Source organism: Pseudophryne corroboree, chromosome 5, assembly GCF_028390025.1.
Source record: "Pseudophryne corroboree isolate aPseCor3 chromosome 5, aPseCor3.hap2, whole genome shotgun sequence".
In the NCBI taxonomy this organism is placed as follows: Eukaryota; Metazoa; Chordata; class Amphibia; order Anura; family Myobatrachidae; genus Pseudophryne; species Pseudophryne corroboree.
In genome coordinates, this window is record NC_086448.1 from 108,114,095 (window position 1) to 108,139,495 (window position 25,401).

General features: G+C 46.2%; 1 protein-coding gene and 3 long non-coding RNA genes across 4 annotated transcripts in view; 1 reads left to right on the forward strand and 3 right to left on the reverse strand.

Moving 5' to 3' along the window:
• Positions 1-25,401, forward strand: part of MALRD1 (MAM and LDL receptor class A domain containing 1) — a 1,363,691-nt gene that overhangs the window by 882,334 nt on the left and 455,956 nt on the right. The window lies entirely within an intron of this gene.
• On the reverse strand, positions 2,419-4,100 carry LOC134928819 (uncharacterized). The gene is made up of 2 exons (XR_010178034.1): positions 3,098-4,100; positions 2,419-2,617 (listed from the first exon to the last, which is right to left on the reverse strand). It is a non-coding gene; the product is annotated as an uncharacterized LOC134928819 (long non-coding RNA).
• On the reverse strand, positions 9,690-11,209 carry LOC134928820 (uncharacterized). Its single transcript, XR_010178035.1, has 2 exons — positions 10,379-11,209; positions 9,690-9,898 (listed from the first exon to the last, which is right to left on the reverse strand). It is a non-coding gene; the product is annotated as an uncharacterized LOC134928820 (long non-coding RNA).
• On the reverse strand, positions 16,615-18,253 carry LOC134928821 (uncharacterized). Its single transcript, XR_010178036.1, has 2 exons — positions 17,294-18,253; positions 16,615-16,813 (listed from the first exon to the last, which is right to left on the reverse strand). It is a non-coding gene; the product is annotated as an uncharacterized LOC134928821 (long non-coding RNA).

Genomic DNA, 25,401 nt, shown 5'->3' on the forward strand with positions numbered 1-25,401 from the left:
ATGGTGTAATATACAGGTTTATGGACCTGCTTGCGTGTAATAACAAGAGATGGAGACCTGCGTGTGGTGTAATATAGAGGTATGGGGACCTGCAGGTGATCTAATATAGAGGGATAGGGACCAGCGTGTGGTTTAATATACTATGAATATACAGTATGAGAGAGTGGAAAGAAAAAATATAGGAGTGAAGAAGCAAAAAATAAAAAGAGAAGTGGAGATACTAAAGGATGAAGAGTTAAGAAGCGGGATGTGCCGCTGTCAGTGAGGCAGGGATGTGCTGCTGTCAGTGAGGCAGGGATGTGCCGCTGTCAGTGAGGCAGGGATTTGCAGCTGCCAATGAGGCAGGTATGTGCCGCTGCCAGTGAGGCAGGGATGTGCCGCTGTCAGTGAGGCAGGGATGTGCCGCTGTCAGTGAGGCAGGGATGTGCCGCTGTCAGTGAGGCAGGGATGTGCCGCTGTCAGTGAGGCAGGGATGTGCTGCTGTCAGTGAGGCAGGGATGTGCCGCTGTCAGTGAGGCTGGGATGTGCTGCTGTCAGTGAGGCGGGGATGTGCCGTTGTCAGTGAGGCGGGGATGTGCTGCTGCCAGTGAGGAGGTAATATCTCTGTGGATCATATTATAATAATAATAATAATAATTATTATTATACTATACACTTTGGATTTTGTGTCTCCATAGGTGGTATTACGTGATTATAATTGTGGTAAATACTATTATGAGATTGTTCACCAAATGATGTGCCTGCTACAATGCCAGTTCAGGCTTTTTTATACTTTAAAAGAAGCTTTTTTTCACTTTAATATATGTTTTTGTACTTGTTGTTATGTATTCAGTGGGTCCCGTGGCGTCACTTCCGGGATGGCAGAATGAGCATTCTGTCCCCCCATGGGGAAAGGTTTGTAGGTTTTGCCACCCGGAAGTGGAATCGCAACAATCCAGCATGTTTATGAGGTTGTTCAGGTGCAAGTGAGCACACTTCTTTTAATTTTGGGGCTATTTAAGCTATGTTTTTAAAGGGCATAGTATGGCAGACCCTTGAAGAAGGTGGTAGCACACCAAAACAGCTGTTGGGAGAGGATCTGGCTGTGTGCGTCTGCCATAGCCTATGCCTTGATATTGATTCTCAATTTCTATTGCTGATAAGTATACATTGAGAATGATTTGATGTATTTGCTTGCCCACAAGTAAATGATGTGAATACACTTGGATGCAGAATCTGGAGTGCTGGTCTCTGCTTGCTCATTGGCCATTCTTGGAGCTGAGGAAGTGACCTGTTTGTTCACTCATGACCCTGCACCCAATTATTTATAAGAAACTGGGTGCGGTTTATTCTCTATATCTATGGGTTGGGTATGATATACCAGTGGCCGGGATGCCGGCCATCAGTATACCATCAGCGGCATCTCATGCGCCAGTATGTCGGCAGTGTGGCGAGCGCAAAGAGTCCCTTGCGGGCTCGGTGGCTCACGGCGCTCGCCACACGTTCTATGCCCACTCTGTGGGTGTCGTGGACATCCACAAGTGGGATGGAATAGCCCCTTTTAGCCGGCATTGTCAGCGATCGGGATGTCGGCGTCGGTATCATGACTGCCGGGATCCCGACCACCGGCAAAGTAACTACATCCCATACATTTGTACATATACAGTATATACATATTCATGTCCCTGTTGTAGTATTTATATAGCAAGCACCACTATGGCATGGTATACAGCATTATGGGCCTGATTCTGTTTCTGACCAGTGGCGATGTTGCATGCGGTAGAGAGATGTTTTCTGTCGGAGTTGAACGACAGATAAATCCTGATGGTGTTCGTACAGAGGTGTAATACAGATTGACACACAAAGAAGTGCATAGAAAATGTGTTGGTCATTCCTGTTGTGTTACAGGGTGTTGGCTAATCAGATGCAGGTGTAGCGCAGTATGGGAATTTTGCAGGCTTGTTGCTGAAAGTGGCTTGGTGCAGAGACGCTGAATTGCTAGCATTGGAGGCCATACTCAGATGGATGATCTGCACCTAGAAGAAGGTGCAACCGATGGTGACAGCTTTGTAGTGGCAGACCCAACTGCAGCAAAAGATGCAAAGAAGACTCAGTTCCACCTGAACAGACCCCACCCCCTTTTAAGACCCCACCTCCATAAAGGCTGCTTCCAGAATTTTCCCAGGCTGGTTTTCCATCCCAATCCACCCCTGCCTACACCTCACTCATCAGTGAGCACTCAGGTACACTCACACTGACCCAGGTACACTTATACCTCACTTAGCACTCAGGTACACTCACACTGACCCAGGTACACTTATACCTCACTTAGCACTCAGGTACACTCACACTGACCCAGGTACACTTACACCTCACTTAGCATTCACTCCGGTACCCAGATAATACCTCTCATTTTACATTTGAAATCATTTTAGTAAACCATTGTTATTTATTTTGTTTTTGTGAAAGGCTGAGACAAAGGAAGACCTCATATCTTACACCTTGTCCTTTTCAAATGGTTGTTAGAAAGTCTGTTTATAGTCCCTTTCACAAATGATGTTCTGCTGTAGACTCCGCATTCTCAGTTCACCACATTAGGAAGAATGGATTCCTGGTGATGTGGCTGTATGATGGCACACTGTGGGTAGAGTAAAAGATACAATGAATATAAGGGTGGTTAAAAGGTGAAGGTAGAAAAGGTGTTACTAACTGACAAACAAGGTAAAAGAAAAAAATGATGGTAATATTACACAGAAGGTAAAACACAGCTAAAATGTGACATGGTGCAGGTAGAAAAAAGGTGGTAGTATTAGAGAAAAGATAATACATCTGGAAATTTGTATAATACAGCAGCCTAGTGTGTCCCTATAAGAGCCCTGTACAGCAGTCTCCCAGCTGGTGATATCGCTCTACCTCTACACTCTCCTGTGGGAAATTTACTAAGAATCGATTTGGGTGACATTACAAATCGCCCTTAAGCGCAGATTTTCGCTCATTATCGCTGGAACAAAAGTCACACATTTACTAAATGTCAGCTAGGGCGCAGGAGACTGCTGTCAGGAGGAGACAGAGGTAAAGGCAGCTGAAGAACAGAATGTCAATAAGAGCAATACCTTACCGTGACAGTCCAGAGAGTTGTCTGGAACTGGAACTCAAGATTGCAGAGGTAACAGCAGAGAAGTGTAGGATATCTCTTTGTATCTCCCAGTAGGTCCAGGAGAGGATCAATGTTGCACAGGGATGTATAATGTGCAGTAGCCTCCACAAACAGCAGCTGGGATCACCCAGCGATGGAGAGCAGGAGGCTAGATGACTGCAGGAGGCCCAAGCAGAGTGGCAGGGAGAAACACAGAGTAGTGAAATTCCAGCCTAAAGATTCCCAAGGTGTCAGAAGGGCTCAGGAAAGGTGAAAGTATTCCCGCGCACTTCTGTGACTGGCACATCTCTCCCGCCAGACTATTCACCTGCAGGTTCAGGGGTTTCAGGGTGCCCAGCTTCAATATCGATGTCATTTGAACCCTTGTAAAAAGCAGACTTTGATCTATATCGTCTATAAAGCAGAAAAATGCCCAGAGCTATGCCAGTGAACGCGATAGTGATGATGGCAATCGCTGCACAGACAGTCATCAGAAAATTGGTGTTCTCTGTCTTCAGGTTTTCTTTCAGCTCATCAAAATAGTATTTGATGTCACTTTCTGCTGGTGGTCCTTCTGGCAGTGTTTCTGCTATGCTTTCTGATGTTGGATTAAACTCTTCATAATAAATCATCGCTTCTCCATTTTCTTGGGCCAAGTCACTTTCAGTTGTTTGAACTGAAGCTCCTTTGGCACCCGTAACAAATACAATAATCAATAAAATTGACTTGAACGACAGCATCTTGAAGATACGTCTTCTTTCGCCGACAACTACCTTTCAAAAGACTGAAAGTGATACAGTCTATGACATCACCCCTCAGCCACAGCTCCATTATGATGTGTCATTGATGTCATAATGGAAGCCAGGAAGTGGCTGGGACCTTATTAGACACAATTTGTGCAGGGTAACAATTACATTTCCCTGTTGTGTATACAAATAACTGACAAAAATGAAATGATGTTATCACACTGGTGCTCTGACCCAGAGGAGGGAGGTCTCAGTCTGAAGCACTTTCAGTAGATGAACATAATAAACTAAATATCTTTTACATTTGCCAAGTGGTAATAAGCATTTAAGACCAAGTCACTAGTTCACCAGACAAACCTCATATAAGTGTTCATGTTACGTGTTTCAGGTACCTCCCCTTCACCAGACAAAACTGAACAGCACTGAATTGCACATGGTCTCCATTTTATAGGGAAAACCAGCCTAGACAGTCTGATTCTAGGGATGGTAAATATTTAGGGTAGGGGTTTACTGGCCTTTTTATCTATATATATATATATATATATATATATATATAAATGCAAAAGCCCTCACTCGCTGACTGACTCATCACTAATTCTCTTACTTCCTGATATTTTAGGAAGGTGAAATACAATATAGGTATTCTGCAGCTGGGAAATAGGAAAACTATGTAATCAGAATTTTAATAAACCTCCCCTAAGGGGATGAAAAGGAGGTTGACATAATGACGTCATTACTGATACGTGAACTATAACGGCCAAACAGACAATTGGATCAAAATTTGGATTGCACCTCCAATGTGTAGAATTTAATAAACTACAAAAATAATCCTGTCACTTTTTACCGTATCTGCTACGGGTGCTCCTCGGGTAACGCCAAGAACTATGGATTAATATTTACTTACATTAAGACGTCTCAAATGTATATCTTTATAGATTTACCAAATTATTAACACTCATTTAAATGTACAAGCATGAAAATCAGAAACTGCTAGTTATTAATATGGCACAATGCAGAATCTGTGGCTTGAGCAGAGGTAACGGTCACTCATCTGCAATTTTCTGCTACAGAGGGAGCCACGCTCATCTGAGGCGGCTCCATCGCAGGCGTGCACTCCCGGCGTGACTAGGCGATCCGTCTACCTAGTTACGCCGGGAGTGCACAGAGACGCTCTCCCATTCACTAGAATGGGGCGCGTCTTCATCACGGACGTGCGCGTGCCACCGGACAGAGATACTCTCCCATTCTGTACATAAGCACGCCCCTCCCCCAAACTTTGCACCTATATAGCTAGCCACCCATCCCCCACCTAGACACCCCTACACGCACTCTGCAGCCATATAGGCACCTATGCATCCACACAGGCTCCCCTGCACAACCCTCCCGCAACTCTGCACCCATATATCCACCCATGCAACCACATAGGCACCCCTGATGACCCTTGCACCCATATATACACCCTCCCCAGCCACCTATGCGCTCACCCAGGGACACCTACACCCAGGGGCGGGTTGGTACGCCGGGACTCCGGGCGACTTCCTGGTTAGCTGTCCCCACACTGGCTGGCACTCACCCCTCCACTGGCTGGCTGCCGTGATCAGAGCTGAGCTCCGATCAGGCAGAGTTTAGAAACGGCACCCTGATCACTGATGCAGCTGCTCTGTGGCTGGCTGGGCTGTGTGCAGCACTTCCTCCTACTGCTAGCCCTGTCCTTTGCATGACATCACAGAGGGGGCGGGGCCAGCTGCGGTGCTGCCGTGATTTGAGAGAGGCAGGAAGAGCCCAAATGAGAGAGAAAAGAGAGATGCAGTAAAGGAAGGTATGAGAGAAATAGTAAATAAGGAATGTGGGCAAGGAATGAAGATGAAAAGAGTAAGGCACATTACACAGTAAAAGGGTGATCAAGGTACTGTTTGTTAGAGAGAAAAGAAATACTCATTCTGTGTGAGAGAATAAAAATGAAGGTGAGATACAGTAGAGAAAAGAAAGAAAGATGAAAGAAATGAGAATAAAGTATAAAAACTAATGGGAAAGGTGAGGCTTCAGAGAGCAAATATAGTAAAGAAAAGGGGGGCACAGGGACTTGTGTGCGTTGTGATAAAAAGGGATGGGGGACCCACGTGTGGTGTGCTATAGAGGATGGGGAACTGCACACAGTGTGGTATATAGGGATGGCGATCTGCGTGCAATATGATATAGAGGGACGGGGACCTGTGACGGTGTGATATAGAGGGACAGGGACCTGCTTGTGATATGATATAGTGTGTACATGCGGTATGATACAGAGGGACGGCTATCTTCTTGCGATATGATATAGCGGGATGGGGACCTGCACACAATGTGATATTGAGGGACGACGACCTACGTGCAATATGATATAGAGCAGGCTTTTATCAACCAGTGTGCCTTGTGCCGCGACCAGTTGAAAGGTGTGCCGCGGAGCCAGAGCAGCTTCCTGCACCTTCAGAGTGAACTGTCGGCCCGGGCTCTTCTTAGAGGATCAGTCATGCTCTGGCCGTGACCTATGCCTTGAAGACGCGGCAGTGTGATATCACAGGTCACGGCCGCTGCGTCTCACCACCCAGCCAGCCCACCCGCCTGCATACACAGCTTTCCTTGCCCACCCACATCCACACCTGCCCGCCCGCCTACTGCTCAGTATTCACAGCACTCCACTATGAACCACTCCCGCCACTGAGGGATAGGGAGGAGGACAGCTGAATTGTAGGGGCTAATATTTGTTATTTTATTTCTCCTTTGGGGAACATTAAGATTTCAACAGGATTTATGTGGGGAAAATAAGGATTTATGGGGGGGGAACAATGTGAATAATTCATCATGTGGGGAGCAATATGATTTATGTGGAGAGCAATGTGATTGTTTTTTCTGTGTAGGCCAATGTATTTGTGGAATTTTATTTTACTGTGAGGTCCAATGTGTGTTTTTTTTTTTTTTTTCTGTGGGGAACGGATGGCGTGCCTTGGGAATATTAAAATATTGTTCGGTGTGCCGCGAGTAAAAAAAGGTTGAAAATCACTGATATAGAGGGACGGGGACCCACGTGCAGTATGATATTGAGGGACGGGGACCCATGCACAGTGTGATATTGAGGGATGGGGACCTGCATGCAGTATGATATTGAGGGACGGGGACCCGTACACGCTGTGATATAGAGGGATGGCTACCTGTGTGGAATATGATATTGAGGGATATGGACCTGCGCACGGTGTAAAATAGAGTTACGGGAACCAGCAAATGGTGTAATATACAGGTTTATGGACCTGCTTGCGTGTAATAACGAGAGATGGAGACCTGCGTGTGGTGTAATATAGAGGTATGGGGACCTGCAGGTGATCTAATATAGAGGGATAGGGACCAGCGTGTGGTTTAATATACTATGAATATACAGTATGAGAGAGTGGAAAGAAAAAATATAGGAGTGAAGAAGCAAAAAATAAAAAGAGAAGTGGAGATACTAAAGGATGAAGAGTTAAGAAGCGGGATGTGCCGCTGTCAGTGAGGCAGGGATGTGCTGCTGTCAGTGAGGCAGGGATGTGCCGCTGTCAGTGAGGCAAGGATTTGCAGCTGCCAATGAGGCAGGTATGTGCCGCTGCCAGTGAGGCAGGGATGTGCCGCTGTCAGTGAGGCAGGGATGTGCCGCTGTCAGTGAGGCAGGGATGTGCCGCTGTCAGTGAGGAAGGGATGTGTTGCTGTCAGTGAGGCGGGGATGTGCCGTTGTCAGTGAGGAAGGGATGTGCTGCTGTCAGTGAGGCGGGGATGTGCCGTTGTCAGTGAGGCGGGGATGTGCCGCTGTCCGTGAGGCAGAGATATGCTGCTGCCAGTGAGGAGGTAATATCTCTGTGGATCATATTATAATAATAATAATAATTATTATTATTATACTATACACTTTGGATTTTGTGTCTCCATAGGTGGTATTACGTGATTATAATTGTGGTAAATACTATTATGAGATTGTTCACCAAATGATGTGCCTGCTACAATGCCAGTTCAGGCTTTTTTATACTTTAAAAGAAGCTTTTTTGCACTTTAATATATGTTTTTGTACTTGTTGTTATGTATTCAGTGGGTCCCGTGGCGTCACTTCCGGGATGGCAGAATGAGCATTCTGTCCCCCCATGGGGAAAGGTTTGTAGGTTTTGCCACCCGGAAGTGGAATCGCAACAATCCAGCATGTTTATGAGGTTGTTCAGGTGCAAGTGAGCACACTTCTTTTAATTTTGGGGCTATTTAAGCTATGTTTTTAAAGGGCATAGTATGGCAGACCCTTGAAGAAGGTGGCAGCACACCAAAACAGTTGTTGGGAGAGGATCTGGCTGTGTGCGTCTGCCATAGCCTATGCCTTGATATTTATTCTCAATTTCTATTGCTGATAAGTATACATTGAGAATGACTTGATTTGATGTATTTGCTTGCCCACAAGTAAATGTTGTGAATACACTTGGATGCAGAATCTGGAGTGCTGGTCTCTGCTTGCTCATTGGCCATTCTTGGAGCTGAGGAAGTGACCTGTTTGTTCACTCATGACCCTGCACCCAATTATTTATAAGAAACTGGGTGCGGTTTATTCTCTATATCTATGGGTTGGGTATGATATACCAGTGGCCGGGATGCCGGCCATCAGTATACCATCAGCGGCATCTCATGCGCCAGTATGTCGGCAGTGTGGCGAGCGCAGAGTACCTTGCGGGCTCGGTGGCTCACTGCGCTCGCCACACGTTCTATGCCCACTCTGTGGGTGTCGTGGACATCCACAAGTGGGATGGAATAGCCCCTTTTAGCCGGCATTGTCAGCGATCGGAATGTCGGCATCGGTATCATGACTGCCGGGATCCCGACCACCGGCAAAGTAACTACATCCCATATATTTGTACATATACAGTATATACATATTCATGTCCCTGTTGTAGTATTTATATAGCAAGCACCACTATGGCATGGTATACAGCATTATGGGCCTGATTCTGTTTCTGACCAGTGGCGATGTTGCATGCGGTAGAGAGATGTTTTCTGTCGGAGTTGAACGACAGATAAATCCTGATGGTGTTCGTACAGAGGTGTAATACAGATTGACACACAAAGAAGTGCATAGAAAATGTGTTGGTCATTCCTGTTGTGTTACAGGGTATTGGCTAATCAGATGCAGGTGTAGCGCAGTATGGGAATTTTGCAGGCTTGTTGCTGAAAGTGGCTTGGTGCAGAGACGCTGAATTGCTAGCATTGGAGGCCATACTCAGATGGATGATCTGCACCTAGAAGAAGGTGCAACCGGTGGTGACAGCTTTGTAGTGGCAGACCCAACTGCAGCAAAAGATGCAAAGAAGACTCAGTTCCACCTGAACAGACCCCACCCCCTTTTAAGACCCCACCCCATTTTAAGACCCCACCTCCATAAAGGCTGCTTCCAGAATTTTCCCAGGCTGGTTTTCCATCCCAATCCACCCCTGCCTACACCTCACTCATCAGTGAGCACTCAGGTACACTCACACTGACCCAGGTACACTTATACCTCACTTAGCACTCAGGTACACTCACACTGACCCAGGTACACTTATACCTCACTTAGCACTCAGGTACACTCACACTGACCCAGGTACACTTATACCTCACTTAGCACTCAGGTACACTCACACTGACCCAGGTACACTTATACCTCACTTAGCACTCAGGTACACTCACACTGACCCAGGTACACTTATACCACCCTTAGCACTCAGTTACACTCACACTGACCCAGGTACACTTACACCTCACTTAGCATTCACTCAGGTACCCAGATAATACCTCTCATTTTACATTTGAAATCATTTTAATAAACCATTGTTATTTATTTTGTTTTTGTGAAAGGCTGAGACAAAGGAAGACCTCATATCTTACACCTTGTCCTTTTCAAATGGTTGTTAGAAAGTCTGTTTATAGTCCCTTTCACAAATGATGTTCTGCTGTAGACTCCGCATTCTCAGTTCACCACATTAGGAAGAATGGATTCTTGGTGATGTTGCTGTATGATGGCACACTGTGGGTAGAGTAAAAGATACAATGAATATAAGGGTGGTTAAAAGGTGAAGGTAGAAAAGGTGTTACTAACTGACAAACAAGGTAAAAGAAAAAAATGATGGTAATATTACACAGAAGGTAAAACACAGCTAAAATGTGACATGGTGCAGGTAGAAAAAAGGTGGTAGTATTAGAGAAAAGATAATACATCTGGAAATTTGTATAATACAGCAGCCTAGTGTGTCCCTATAAGAGCCCTGTACAGCATTCTCCCAGCTGGTGATATCGCTCTACCTCTACACTCTCCTGTGGGAAATTTACTAAGAATCGATTTGGGTGACATTACAAATCGCCCTTAAGCGCAGATTTTCGCTCATAATCGCTGGAACAAAAGTCACACATTTACTAAATGTCAGCTAGGGCACAGGAGACTGCTGTCAGGAGGAGACAGAGGTAAAGGCAGCTGAAGAACAGAATGTCAATAAGAGCAATACCTTACCGTGACAGTCCAGAGAGTTGTCTGGAACTGGAACTCAAGATTGCAGAGGTAACAGCAGAGAATTGTAGGATATCGCCTTGTATCTCCCAGTAGGTCCAGGAGAGGATCAATGTTGCACAGTGATGTATAATGTGCAGAAGCCTCCACAAACAGGAGCTGGGATCACCCAGCGATGGAGAGCAGGAGGCTAGATGATTGCAGGAGGCCCAAGCAGAGTGGCAGGGAGAAACACAGAGTAGTGAAATTCCAGCCTAAAGATTCCCAAGGTGTCAGAAGGGAATCCAGTGCTCAGGAAAGGTGAAAGTATTCCTGCGCACTTCTGTGACTGGCACATCTCTCCCGCCAGACTATTCACCTGCAGGTTCAGGTGTTTCAGGGTGCCCAGCTTCAATATCGATGTCATTTGAACCCTTGTAAAAAGCAGACTTTGATCTATATCGTCTATAAAGCAGAAAAATGCCCAGAGCTATGCCAGTGAACGCGATAGTGATGATGGCAATCGCTGCACAGACAGTCATCAGAAAATTGGTGTTCTCTGTCTTCAGGTTTTCTTTCAGCTCATCAAAATAGTATTTGATGTCACTTTCTGCTGGTGGTCCTTCTGGCAGTGTTTCTGCTATGCTTTCTGATGTTGGATTAAACTCTTCATAATAAATCATCGCTTCTCCATTTTCTTGGGCCAAGTCACTTTCAGTTGTTTGAACTGAAGCTCCTTTGGCACCCGTAACAAATACAATAATCAATAAAATTGACTTGAACGACAGCATCTTGAAGATACGTCTTCTTTCGCCGACAACTACCTTTCAAAAGACTGAAAGTGATACAGTCTATGACATCACCCCTCCGCCACAGCTCCATTATGATGTGTTGTGTGATGTCATAATGGAAGCCAGGAAGTGGCTGGGACCTTATTAGACACAATTTGTCTAATAAGAGGAGGGAGGTCTCAGTCTGAAGCACTTTCAGTAGATGAACATAATAAACTAAATATCTTTTACATTTGCCAAGTGGTAATAAGCATGTAAGACAAAAACACTATTTCACCAGACAAATCTCATATAAGTGTTCATGTTACGTGTTTCAGGTACCTCTCCCCTTCACCAGACAAAACTGAACAGCACTGAATTGCACATGGTCTCCATTGTATAGGGAAAACCAGCCTAGACAGTCTAATTCTGGGGATGGTAAATGTTTAGGTTAGGGGTTTACTGGCCTTTTTATCTATATTTATATATATATATAAATGCAAAAGCCCTCACTCGCTGACTGACTCATCACTAATTCTCTTACTTCCTGATATTTTAGGAAGGTGAAATACAATATAGGCATTCTGCAGGGGGAAATAGGAAAACTATGTAATCAGAATTGTAATAAACCTCCCCTAAGGGGATGAAAAGGAGGTTGACATAATGACGTCAATTACTGATACGTGAACTATAACGGCCAAACAGACAATTGGATCAAAATTTGGATTGCACCTCCAATGTGCAGAATTTAATAAATGACAAAAATAATCCTGTCACTTTTTACCGTATCTTCTACGGGTGCTCCTCGGGTAACACCAAGAACTATGGATTAATATTTACTTACATTAAGACGTCTCAAATGTATATCTTTATAGATTTACCACATTTTTAACACTCATTTAAATGTACAAGCATGAAAATGAGAAACTGCTAGTTATTAATATGGCACAATGCAGAATCTGTGGCTTGAGCAGAGGTAACTGTCACTCATCTGCAATTTTCTGCTACAGATGGAGCCACGCTCATCTGAGGCGGCTCCATCGCAGGCGTGCACTCCCGGCGTGACTAGGCGATCTGTCCACCTAGTTACGCCGGGAGTGCACAGAGACGCTCTCCCGTTCACTAGAATGGGACACGTCTTCATCACGGACGTGCGTGTGCCACCGGACAGAGATACCCTCCCATTCTGTACAAAAGCACACCCCTCCCCCAAACTTTGCACCTATATAGCTAGCCACCCATCCCCCACCTAGGAACCCCTACACGCACTCTGCAGCCATATAGGCACCTATGCATCCACACAGGCTCCCCTGCACAACCCTTCCACAACTCTGCACCCATATAGCCACATAGGCACCCCTGCTGACCCTTGCACCCATATATACACCCTCCCCAGCCACCTATGCGCTGACCCAGGGACACCTACACCCAGGGGCGGATTGGTACGCCGGGACTCTGGGCTACTTCCTGGTTGGCTGTCCCCACACTGGCTGGCACTCACACCTCCACTGGCTTGCTGCCGTGATCAGAGCTGAGCTCTGATCAGGCAGAGTTTAGAAACGGAAACATTAGACAGTAAAAGGGTGATCTAGGTACTGTTTGTTAGAGAGAAAAGAAATACTCATTCTGTGTAAGAGAATAAAAATGAAGGTGAGATACAGTAGAGAAAAGAAAGATGAAAGAAATGAGAATAAAGTATAAAAACTAATGGGAAAGATGAGGCTTCAAAGAAAAAGTAAAGAAAAGGGGGGCACAGGGACTTGTGTGCGTTATGATAAAGAGGGATGGGGGACCCATGTGTGGTGTGATATAGAGGATGGGGAACTGCACACAGTGTGGTATATAGGGATGGCGATCTGCATGCAATATGATATAGAGGGACGGGGACCTGTGACGGTGTGATAGAGGGACAGGGACCTGCTTGTGATATAAGATAGTGGGTACGTGCGGTATGATACAGAGGGACGGCTATCTTCTTGCGATATGATATAGCGGGATGGGACCTGCACACAATGTGATATTGAGGGACGACGACCTACGTGCAATATGATATAGAGCAGGCTTTTTCAACCCGTGTGCCGTGTGCCGCGACCAGTTGAAAGGTGTGCCGCGGAGCCAGAGCAGCTTCCTGCACCTTCAGAGTGAACTGTCGGCCCGGGCTCCTCTTAGAGGATCAGTCGTGCTCTGGCCGTGACCTATGCCTTGAAGACGCGGCAGTGTGATATCACAGGTCACGGCCGCTGCGTCTCACCACCCAGCCAGCCCACCCGCCTGCATACACAGCTTTCCTTGCCCACCCACATCCACACCTGCCCGCCCGCCTACTGCTCAGCATTCACAGCACTCCACTATGAACCACTCCCGCCATTAAGGGATAGGGAGGAGGACAGCTGTATTTTAGGGGCTAATATTTTTTTTATTTCTCCTTTGGGGAACATGAAGATTTCAACAGGATTTATGTGGGGAGAATAAGGATTTATGGGGGGAACAATGTGAATAATTCATCATGTGGGGAGCAATATGATTTATGTGGAGAGCAATGTGATTGTTTTTTCTGTGTAGGCCAATGTATTTGTGGAATTTTTTTTTACTGTGAGGGCCAATGTGTGTTTTTTGTTTTTTTTTCTGTGGGGAACGGATGGCGTGCCTTGGGAATATTAAAATATTGTTCTGTGTGCCGCGAGTAAAGAAAGGTTGAAAATCACTGATATAGAGGGACGGGGACCCACGTGCAGTCTGATATTGAGGGACGGGGACCCATGCACAGTGTGATATTGAGGGATGTGGACCTGCATGCAGTATGATATTGAGGGACGGGGACCCGTACACGCTGTGATAACGAGGGACGGCTACCTGCGTGCGATATGATATAGAGGGATATGGACCAGCGCACGGTGTAAAATAGAGTTACGGGCACCAGCAAACTGTTTAATATACAGGTTTATGGACCTGCTTGCGTGTAATAACGAGAGATGGAGACCTGCGTGTGGTGTAATATAGAGGTATGGGGACATGCAGGTGGTGTAATATAGAGGGATAGGGACCAGCGTGTGGTTTAATATACTATGAATATACAGTATGAGCGAGTTAAAAGAAAAGATATAGGAGTGAAGAAGCAAAAAATTAAAAGAGAAGTGGAGATACTAAAGGATGAAGAGTTAAGAAGCGGGATGTGCCGCTGTCAGTGAGGCAGGGATGTGCTGCTGTCAGTGAGGCAGGGATGTGCTGCTGTCAGTGAGGCAGGGATGTGCTGCTGTCAGTGAGGCAGGTATGTGCCGCTGTCAGTGAGGTAGGGATGTGCTGCTGTCAGTGAGGCAGGGATGTGCTGCTGTCAGTGAGGCAGGGATGTGCTGCTGTCAGTGAGGCAAGTATGTGCCGCTGTCAGTGAGGTAGGGATGTGCCGCTGTCAGTGAGGCAGGGATGTGTTGCTGTCAGTGAGGCAGGCAGGGATGTGTTGCTGTCAGTGAGGCGGGGATGTGTTGCAGTCAGTGAGGCGGGGATGTGTTGCTGTCAGTGAGGTGGGGATGTGCCGCTGTCCGTGAGGCAGGGATGTGCTGCTGTCCGTGAGGCAGGGATGTGCTGCTGTCAGTGAGGCAGAGATATGCTGCTGCCAGTGAAGAGGTAATATTTCTGTGGATCATATTATAATAATAATAATTATTATACTATACACTTTGGATTTTGTGTCTCCATAGGTGGTATTACGTGATTATAATTGTGGTAAATACTATTATGAGATTGTTCACCAAATGATGTGCCTGCTACAATACCAGTTCAGGCTTTTTTATACTTTAAAAGAAGCTTTTTTGCACTTTAATATATGTTTTTGTACTTGTTGTTATGTATTCAGTGGGTCCCGTGGCGTCACTTCCGGAATGGCAGAATGAGCATTCTGTCCACCCCTTGGGGAAAGTTCTGTTGGTTTTGCCACCCGGAAGTGGAATCGCAACAATCCAGCGTATTTATGAAGTTGTTCAGGTGCAAGTGAGCACACTTATTTTAATTTTTGGGCTATTTAAGCTATGTTTTTAAAGGGCATAGTATGGCAGACCCTTGAAGAAGGTGGTAGCACACCAAAACAGCTGTTGGGAGAGGATCTGGCTGTGTGCGTCTGCCATAGCCTATTCCAGGGGTGGGGAACCTTCGGCCCTCCAGCTGTTGTTGAACTACACATACCAGCATGCCTTGCTACAGTTTTGCTATTTGGCCATGCTAAAACTGATGCAGGGCATGCTGGGATGTGTAGTTCAGCCACTGCTGGGGTACCGAAGGTTTCCCATCCCTGGCCTATGCCTTGATATTGATTCTCAGTTTGTATTGCTGATAAGTATACATTGAGAATGACTTGATGTATTTGCTTGCCCACAAGTAAATGATGTGAATACACTTGGATGCAGAATCTGGAGTGCTGGTCTCTGCTTGCTCATTGGCCATTCTTGGAGCTGAGGAAGTGACCTGTTTGTTCACTCATGACCCTGCACCCAATTATTTATAAGAAACCGGGTGCGGTTTATTCTCTATATCTATGGGTTGGGTATGATATACCAGTGGCCGGAATGCCGGCCATCAGTATACCGTCAGCGGCATCTCATGCGCTAGTATATCGGCAGTGTGGCGAGCGCAAAGAGTCCCTTGCGGGCTCGGTGGCTCACTGCGCTCGCCACACATTCTATGCCCACTCTGTGGGTGTCGTGGACATCCACAAGTGGGATGGAATAGCCCCTTTTACCCGGCATTATCATCGATCGGGATTTTGGCGTTGGTATCATGACTGCCAGAATCCTGACCACCGGCAAAGTAACTACATCCCATATATTTGTACATATACAGTATATAAATATTCATGTCCCTGTTGTAGTATTTATATATAGCAAGCACCACTATGGCATGGTATACAGCATTATGGGCCTGATTCCGTATCTGACCAGTGGCGATGTTGCATACAATAGAGAGATGTTTTCTGTTGGAGTTGCACGACAGATAAATCCTGATGGTGTTCGTACAGAGGTGTAATACAAATTAACACACACAAAGAAGTGCATAGAAAATGTGTTGTGTTACAGGGTGTTGGCTAATCAGATGTAGGTGTAGCGCAGTATGGGAATTTTGCAGGCTTGTTGCTGAAAGTGGCTTGGTGCAGAGACGCTGAATCGCTAGCATTGGAGGCCATACTCAGATGGATGATCTGCACCTAGAAAAAGCATGATGACAGCTTTGTAGTGGCAGACCCAACTGCAGCAAAAGATGCAAAGAAAACTCCGTTCCACCTGACCAAACCCCACCCCCTTTTAAGACCCCACCTCCATAAAGGCTGCTTCCAGAATATTCCCAGGCTGGTTTTCCATCCCAATCCACCCCTGCCTACACCTCACTCATCAGTGAGCACTCGGGTACACTCACACTTACCCAGGTACACTTACACCTCACTTAGCATTCACTCCGGTACCCAGATAATACCTCTCATTTTACATTTGAAATCATTTTAGTAAACCATTGTTATTTATTTTGTTTTTGTGAAAGGCTGAGACAAAGGAAGACCTCATATCTTACACCTTGTCCTTTTCAAATGGTTGTTAGAAAGTCTGTTTATAGTCCCTTTCACAAATGATGTTCTGCTGTAGACTCCGCATTCTCAGTTCACCACATTAGGAAGAATGGATTCTTGGTGATGTTGCTGTATGATGGCACACTGTGGGTAGAGTAAAAGATACAATGAATATAAGGGTGGTTAAAAGGTGAAGGTAGAAAAGGTGTTACTAACTGACAAACAAGGTAAAAGAAAAAAATGATGGTAATATTACACAGAAGGTAAAACACAGCTAAAATGTGACATGGTGCAGGTAGAAAAAAGGTGGTAGTATTAGAGAAAATATAATACATCTGGAAATTACTATAATACAGCAGCCTAGTGTGTCCCTATAAGAGCCCTGTACAGCATTCTCCCAGCTGGTGATATCGCTCTACCTCTACACTCTCCTGTGGGAAATTTACTAAGAATCGATTTGGGTGACATTACAAATCGCTCTTAAGCGCAGATTTTCGCTCATAATCGCTGGAACAAAAGTCACACATTTACTAAATGTCAGCTAGGGCACAGGAGACTGCTATCAGGAGGAGACAGAGGTAAAGGCAGCTGAAGAACAGAATGTCAATAAGAGCAATACCTTACCGTGACAGTCCAGAGAGTTGTCTGGAACTGGAACTCAAGATTGCAGAGGTAACAGCAGAGAAGTGTAGGATATCTCTTTGTATCTCCCAGTAGGTCCAGGAGAGGTTCAATGTTGCACAGGGATGTATAATGTGCAGTAGCCTCCACAAACAGCAGCTGGGATCACCCAGCGATGGAGAGCAGGAGGCTAGATGATTGCAGGAGGCCCAAGCAGAGCGGCAGGGAGAAACACAGAGTAGTGAAATTCCAACCTAAAGATCCCCAAGGTGTCAGAAGGGAATCCAATGCTCAGGAAAGGTGAAAGTATTCCCGCGCACTTCTGTGACTGGCACATCTCTCCCGCCAGACTATTCACCTGCAGGTTCAGGTGTTTCAGGGTGCCCAGCTTCAATATCGATGTCATTTGAACCCTTGTAAAAAGCAGACTTTGATCTATATCGTCTATAAAGCAGAAAAATGCCCAGAGCTATGCCAGTGAATGCGATAGTGATGATGGCAATCGCTGCACAAACAGTCATCAGAAAATTGGTGTTCTCTGTCTTCAGGTTTTCTTTCAGCTCATCAAAATAGTATTTGATGTCACTTTCTCCTGGTGGTCCTTCTGGCAGTGTTTCTGCTATGCTTTCTGATGTTGGATTAAACTCTTCATAATAAATCATCGCTTCTCCATTTTCTTGGGCCAAGTCACTTTCAGTTGTTTGAACTGAAGCTCCTTTGGCACCCGTAACAAATACAATAATCAATAAAATTGACTTGAACGACAGCATCTTGAAGATACGTCTTCTTTCGCCGACAACTACCTTTCAAAAGACTGAAAGTGATACAGTCTATGACATCACCCCTCAGCCACAGCTCCATTATGATGTGTCATGTGATGTCATAATGGAAGCCAGGAAGTGGCTGGGACCTTATTAGACACAATTTGTGCAGGATAACAATGACATTTCCCTGTTGTGTATACAAATAAATGACAAAAATGAAATGATGTTATCACACTGGTGCTCTGACCCAGAGGAGGGAGGTCTCAGTCTGAAACACTTTCAGTAGATGAACATAATAAACTAAATATCTTTCTCTATCGTCCTAGTGGATGCTGGGGTTCCTGAAAGGACCATGGGGAATAGCGGCTCCGCAGGAGACAGGGCACAAAAGTAAAGCTTTCCGATCAGGTGGTGTGCACTGGCTCCTCCCCCTATGACCCTCCTCCAAGCCAGTTAGATTTTTGTGCCCGGCCGAGAAGGGTGCAATTCTAGGTGGCTCTCCTAAAGAGCTGCTTAGAGAAAGTTTAGCTTAGGTTTTTTACTTTACAGTGAGTCCTGCTGGCAACAGGATCACTGCAACGAGGGACAGAGGGGAGAAGAAGTGACCTCACCTGCGTGCAGGATGGATTGGCTTCTTGGCTACTGGACATCAGCTCCAGAGGGACAATCACAGGTACAGCCTGGATGGTCACCGGAGCCTTGCCGCCGGCCCCCTTGCAGATGCTGAAGTAAGAAGAGGTCCAGAATCGGCGGCAGAAGACTCCTCAGTCTTCTAAAGGTAGCGCACAGCACTGCAGCTGTGCGCCATTTTCCTCTCAGCACACTTCACACGGCAGTCACTGAGGGTGCAGGGCGCTGGGAGGGGGGCGCCCTGGGAGGCAAATGAATACCTATTTTGGCTAAAAATACCTCACATATAGCCTCCGGAGGCTATATGGAGATATTTAACCCCTGCCAGAATCCGTTAAGAGCGGGAGACGAGGCCGCCGAAAAAGGGGCAGGGCCTATCTCCTCAGCACACAGCGCCATTTTCCCTCACAGAAAGGCTGGAGGGAAGGCTCCCAGGCTCTCCCCTGCACTGCACTACAGAAACAGGGTTAAAACAGAGAGGGGGGGCACTAATTTGGCGATATGCTTATATATATTAAGATGCTATAAGGGAAAACACTTATATAGGGTTGTCCCTATATAATTATAGCGTTTTTGGTGTGTGCTGGCAAACTCTCCCCCTGTCTCTCCAAAGGACTAGTGGGTCCTGTCCTCTATCAGAGCATTCCCTGTGTGTGTGCTGTGTGTCGGTACGTGTGTGTCGACATGTAGGAGGACGATGTTGGTGAGGAGGCGGAGCAATTGCCTGTAATGGTGATGTCACTCTCTAGGGAGTCGACACCGGAATGGATGGCTTATTTAGGAAATTACGTGATAATGTCAACACGCTGCAAGGTCGGTTGACGACATGAGACGGCCGACAAACAATTAGTACCGGTCCAGACGTCTCAAAAACACCGTCAGGGGTTTTTAAAACGCCCGTTTACTTTAGTCGGTCGACACAGACACAGACAGGGACACTGAATCCAGTGTCGACGGTGAATAAACAAACGTATTCCTTATTAGGGCCACACGTTAAAGGCAATGAAGGAGGTGTTACATATTTCTGATACTACAAGTACCACAAAAGAGGGTATTATGTGGGATGTGAAAAAACTACCATAGTTTTTCCTGAATCAGATAAATTAAATAAAGTGTGTGATGATGCGTGGGTTCCCCCCGATAGAAAATTATGGGCGGTATACCCTTTCCCGCCAGAAGTTAGGGCGCGTTGGGAAACACCCCTTAAGGTGGATAAGGCGCTCACACGCTTATCAAAACAAGTGGCGGTACCGTCTATAGATAGGGCCGTCCTCAAGGACCAGCTGACAGTAGGCTGGAAAAATATCATAAAAAGTATATACACACATACTGGTGTTATACTGCGACCAGCGATCGCCTCAGCCTGGATGTGCAGAGCTGGGGTGGCTTGGTCGGATTCCCTGACTAAAAATATTGATACCCTTGACAGGGACAGTATTTTATTGACTATAGAGCATTTAAAGGATGCATTTCTATATATGCGAGATGCACAGAGGGATATTTGCACTCTGGCATCATGAGTAAATGCGATGTCCATAACTGCCAAAAGATGTTATGGACACGACAGTGGTCAGGTGATGCAGATTCCAAACGGCACAAAGGTGTATTGCCGTATAAAGGAAGAGGAGTTATTTGGGGTCGGTCCATCGGACCTGGTGGCCACGGCAACTGCTGGAAAATCCACCGTTTTTTACCCTAAGTCACATCTCTGCAGAAAAAGACACCGTCTTTTCAGCCTCAGTCCTCTCGTCCCTATAAGATCATATCTGCCCAGGGATAGAGGAAAGGGAAGAAGACTGCAGCAGGCAGCCCATTCCCAGGAACAGAAGCGTTCCACCGCTTCTGACAAGTTCTCAGCATGGCGCTGAGACCGTACAGGACCCCTGGATCCTACAAGTAGTATCCCAGGGGTACAGATTGGAAGGTCGAGACGTTTCCCCTTCGCAGGCTCCTGAAGTCTGCTTTACCAAGGTCTCCCTCCGACAAGGAGGCAGTATGGGAAAAAATTCACAAGCTGTATTCCCAGCAGGTGATAACTAAATTACCCCTCCCACTACAAGAAAAGGGGTATTATTCCACACTATATTGTGGTACTGAAGCCAGAAGGCTAGGTGAGACTTATTCTAAAAAATTTTTTGAACACTTACAAAGGTTCAAATCAAGATGGAGTCACTCAGAGCAGTGATAACGAACCAGGAAGAAGAGGACTATATAGTGTCCCGGGACATCAGGGATGCTTACCTCTATGTCCCAAATTTGCCCTTCTCACTAAGGGTACCTCAGGTTCGTGGTGCAGAACTGTCACTATCAGTTTCAGACGCTGCCGTTTGGATTGTCCACGGCACCCCGGGTCTTTACCAAGGTAATGGCCGAAATGATGATTCTTCTTCGAAGAAAAGGCGTCTTAAGTATCCCTTACTTGGATGATCTCCTGATAAGGGCATAGTCCAGGGAACAGTTGGAGGTCGGAGTAGCACTATCTCGGATACTGCTACAACAGCACGGGTGGATTCTAAATATTCCAAAATCGCAGCTGATCCGACGACACGTCTGCTGTGCCTAGGGATGATTCTGGACACAGTCCAGAAGAAGGTGTTTCTCCCGGAAGAGAAAGCCAGGGAGTTATCCGAGCTAGTCAGGAACCTCCTAAAAACAGTGCATCATTGCACAAGGGTCCTGGTAAAAATGGTGGCTTCCTACGAAGCAATTCCATTCGGCAGATTTCACGCAAGAACTTTTCAGTGGGATCTGCTGGACAAATGGCCCGGATCGCATCTTCAGATGCATCAGCGGATAACCCTATATCCAAGGACAAGGGTGTCTCTCCTGTGGTGGTTATAGAGTGCTCATCTTCTAGAGGGCCGCAGATTCGGCATTCAGGATTGGATGCTGGTGACCACGGAGCCCAGCCCGAGAGGCTGGGGAGCAGTCACACAAGGAAAAAATTTCCAGGGAGTGTGATCAATTCTGGAGACTTTTCTCCACATAAATATACTGGAGCTAAGGGTAAATTTATAATACTCTAAGCTTAGCAAGACCTCTGCTTCAAGGTCAGCCGGTATTGATCCAGTGGGAAAAACATCACGGCAGTCGCCCACGTAAACAGACAGGGCGACACAAGAAGCAGGAGGGCAATGGCAAAAACTGCAAGGACTTTTCGCTGGGCGGAAAATCATGTGATAGCACTGTCAGCAGTGTTTCATCCCGGGAATGGAAACTGGGAAGCAGACTTCCTCAGCAGGCACGACCGCCACCCGGGAGAGTGGAAACTTCATCGGGAAGTTTTTTCCACATGATTGTACACCGTTGGGAAATACCAAAGGTGGACATGATGGCGTCCCGTCTGAACAAAAAACGGGACAGGTATTGCGCCAGGTCAAGAGACCCTCAGGCAATAGCTGTGGACGTTCTGGTAACACCGTGGGTGTACCAGTCGGTGTATGTGTTCCCTCCTCTGCTTCTCATACCTAAGGTGCTGAGAATTATAAGACGTAGAGGAGTAAGAACTATACTCATGGCTCCGGATTGGCCAAGAAGGACTTGGTACCCGGAACTTCAAGTGATGCTTACAGAGGTCTTATGGCCTCTGCCGCTAAGAAGGGACTTGCTTCAGCAAGTACCATGTATGTTCCAAGACTTACCGCAGCTGCGTTTGTCGGCATGGCGGTGGAAAGCCGGATCCTAAGGGAAAAAGGCATTCCGGAAGAGGTCATTCCTACCCTGGTCAAAGCCAGAAAGGAGGTGACCGCACAACATTATCACCACATGTGGCGAAAATATGTTGCGTGGTGTGAGGCCAGGAAGGCCCCACAAAGAAATTTCAACTCGGTCGTTTCCTGCATTTCCTGCAAACAGGAGTGTCTATGGGCCTCAAATTGGGGTCCATTAAGGTTCAAATTTCGGCCCTGTCGATTTTCTTCCAGAAAGAATTGGCTTCAGTTCCTGAAGTCCAGAAGTTTGTCAAGGGAGTATTGCATATACAACCCCCTTTTGTGCCTCCAGTGGCACTGTGGGATCTCAACGTGGTTCTGGGATTCCTCAAATCACATTGGTTTAAAACCAGTCAAATCTGTGGATTTGAAGCATCTCACATGAACAGTGACCATGCTCTTGGCCCTGGCCTGGACCAGGCGAGTGTCAAATTGGTGGTTTTTTCTCAAAAAAGCCCATATCTGTTTGTCCATTCGGACAGGGCAGAGCTGCGGACTCGTCCCCAGTTCTCTCCCTAAGGTGGTGTCAGTGTTTCACCTGAACCAGCTTATTGTGGTGCCTTGCACCTACTAGGGACTTGGAGGACTCCAAGTTGCTAGATGTTGTCAGGGCCCTGAAAATATGTTCCAGGACGGCTGGAGTCAGGAAAACTGACTTGCTGTTATCCTGTATGCACCCAACAAACTGGGTGCTCTTGCTTCTAAGCAGACTATTGCTAGTTGGATGTGTAATACAATTCAGCTTGCACATTCTGTGGCAGGCCTGCCACAGCCAAAATATGTAAATGCCCATTCCACAAGGAAGGTGGGCTCATCTTGGGCGGCTGCCCGAGGGGTCTCGGCTTTACAACTTTGCCGAGCAGCTACTTGGTCAGGGGCAAACACGTTTGCTAAATTCTACAAATTTGATACCCTGGCTAAGGAGGACCTGGAGTTCTCTCATTCGGTGCTGCAGAGTCATCCGCACTCTCCCGCCCGTTTGGGAGCTTTGGTATAATCCCCATGGTCCTTTCAGGAACCCCAGCATCCACTAGGACGATAGAGAAAATAAGAATTTACTTACCGATAATTCTATTTCTCGGAGTCCGTAGTGGATGCTGGGCGCCCATCCCAAGTGCGGATTATCTGCAATACTTGTACATAGTTACAAAAATCGGGTTATTATTGTTGTGAGCCATCTTTTCAGAGGCTCCGCTGTTATCATACTGTTAACTGGGTTTAGATCACAAGTTGTACGGTGTGATTGGTGTAGCTGGTATGAGTCTTACCCGGGATTCAAAATTCCTCCCTTATTGTGTACGCTCGTCCGGGCACAGTACCTAACTGGCTTGGAGGAGGGTCATAGGGGGAGGAGCCAGTGCACACCACCTGATCGGAAAGCTTTACTTTTGTGCCCTGTCTCCTGCGGAGCCGCTATTCCCCATGGTCCTTTCAGGAACCCCAGCATCCACTACGGACTCCGAGAAATAGAATTATCGGTAAGTAAATTCTTATTTTTACATTTGCCAAGTGGTAATAAGCATGTAAGACAAAATCACTAGTTCACCAGACAAACCTCATATAAGTGTTCATGTTACGTGTTTCAGGTACCTCCCCTTCACCAGACAAAACTGAACAGCACTGAATTGCACATGGTCTCCATTGTATAGGGAAAACCAGCCTAGACAGTCTAATTCTGGGGATGGTAAATGTTTAGGTTAGGGGTTTACTGGCCTTTTTATCTATATTTATATATATAAATGCAAAAGCCCTCACTCGCTGACTGACTCATCACCAATTCTCTTACTTCCTGATATTTTAGGAAGGTGAAATACAATATATGCATTCTGCAGGGGGAAATAGGAAAACTATGTAATCAGAATTGTAATAAACCTCCCCTAAGGGGATGAAAAGGAGGTTGACATAATGACGTCAATTACTGATACGTGAACTATAACGGCCAAACAGACAATTGGATCAAAATTTGGATTGCACCTCCAATGTGTAGAATTGAATAAATTACAAAAATAATCCTGTCACTTTTTACCGTATCTGCTACGGGTGCTCCTCGGGTAACGCCAAGAACTATGGATTAATATTTACTTACATTAAGACGTCTCAAATGTATATCTTTATAGATTTACCACATTTTTAACACTCATTTAAATGTACAAGCATGAAAATGAGAAACTGCTAGTTATTAATATGGCACAATGCAGAATCTGTGGCTTGAGCAGAGGTAACTGTCACTCATCTGCAATTTTCTGCTACAGATGGAGCCACGCTCATCTGAGGCGGCTCCATCGCAGGCGTGCACTCCCGGCGTGACTAGGCGATCTGTCCACCTAGTTACGCCGGGAGTGCACAGAGACTAGAATGGGGCGCGTCTTCATCACGGACATGCGTGTGCCACCGGACAGATACTCTCCCATTCTGTACATAAGCACACCCCTCCCCCAAACTTTGCACCTATATAGCTAGCCACCCATCCCCCACCTAGGCACCCCTACACGCACTCTGCAGCCATATAGGCACCTATGCATCCACACAGGCTCTTCTACACAACCCTTCCACAACTCTGCACCCATATAGCCACCCATGCAACCACATAGGCACCCCTGCTGACCCTTGCACCCATATATACACCCTCCCCAGCCACCTATGCGCTGACCCAGGGACACCTACACCCAGGGGCGGATTGGTACGCCGGGACTCTGGGCTACTTCCTGGTTGGCTGTCCCCACACTGGCTGGCACTCACCCCTACACTGGCTTGCTGCCGTGATCAGAGCTGAGCTCCGATCAGGCAGAGTTTAGAAACGGAAACATTAGACAGTAAAAGGGTGATCTAGGTACTGTTTGTTAGAGAAAAAAGAAATACTCATTCTGTGTAAGAGAATAAAAATGAAGGTGAGATACAGTAGAGAAAAGAAAGATGAAAGAAATGAGAATAAAGTATAAAAACTAATGGGAAAGATGAGGCTTCAAAGAAAAAGTAAAGAAAAGGGGGGCACAGGGACTTGTGTGCG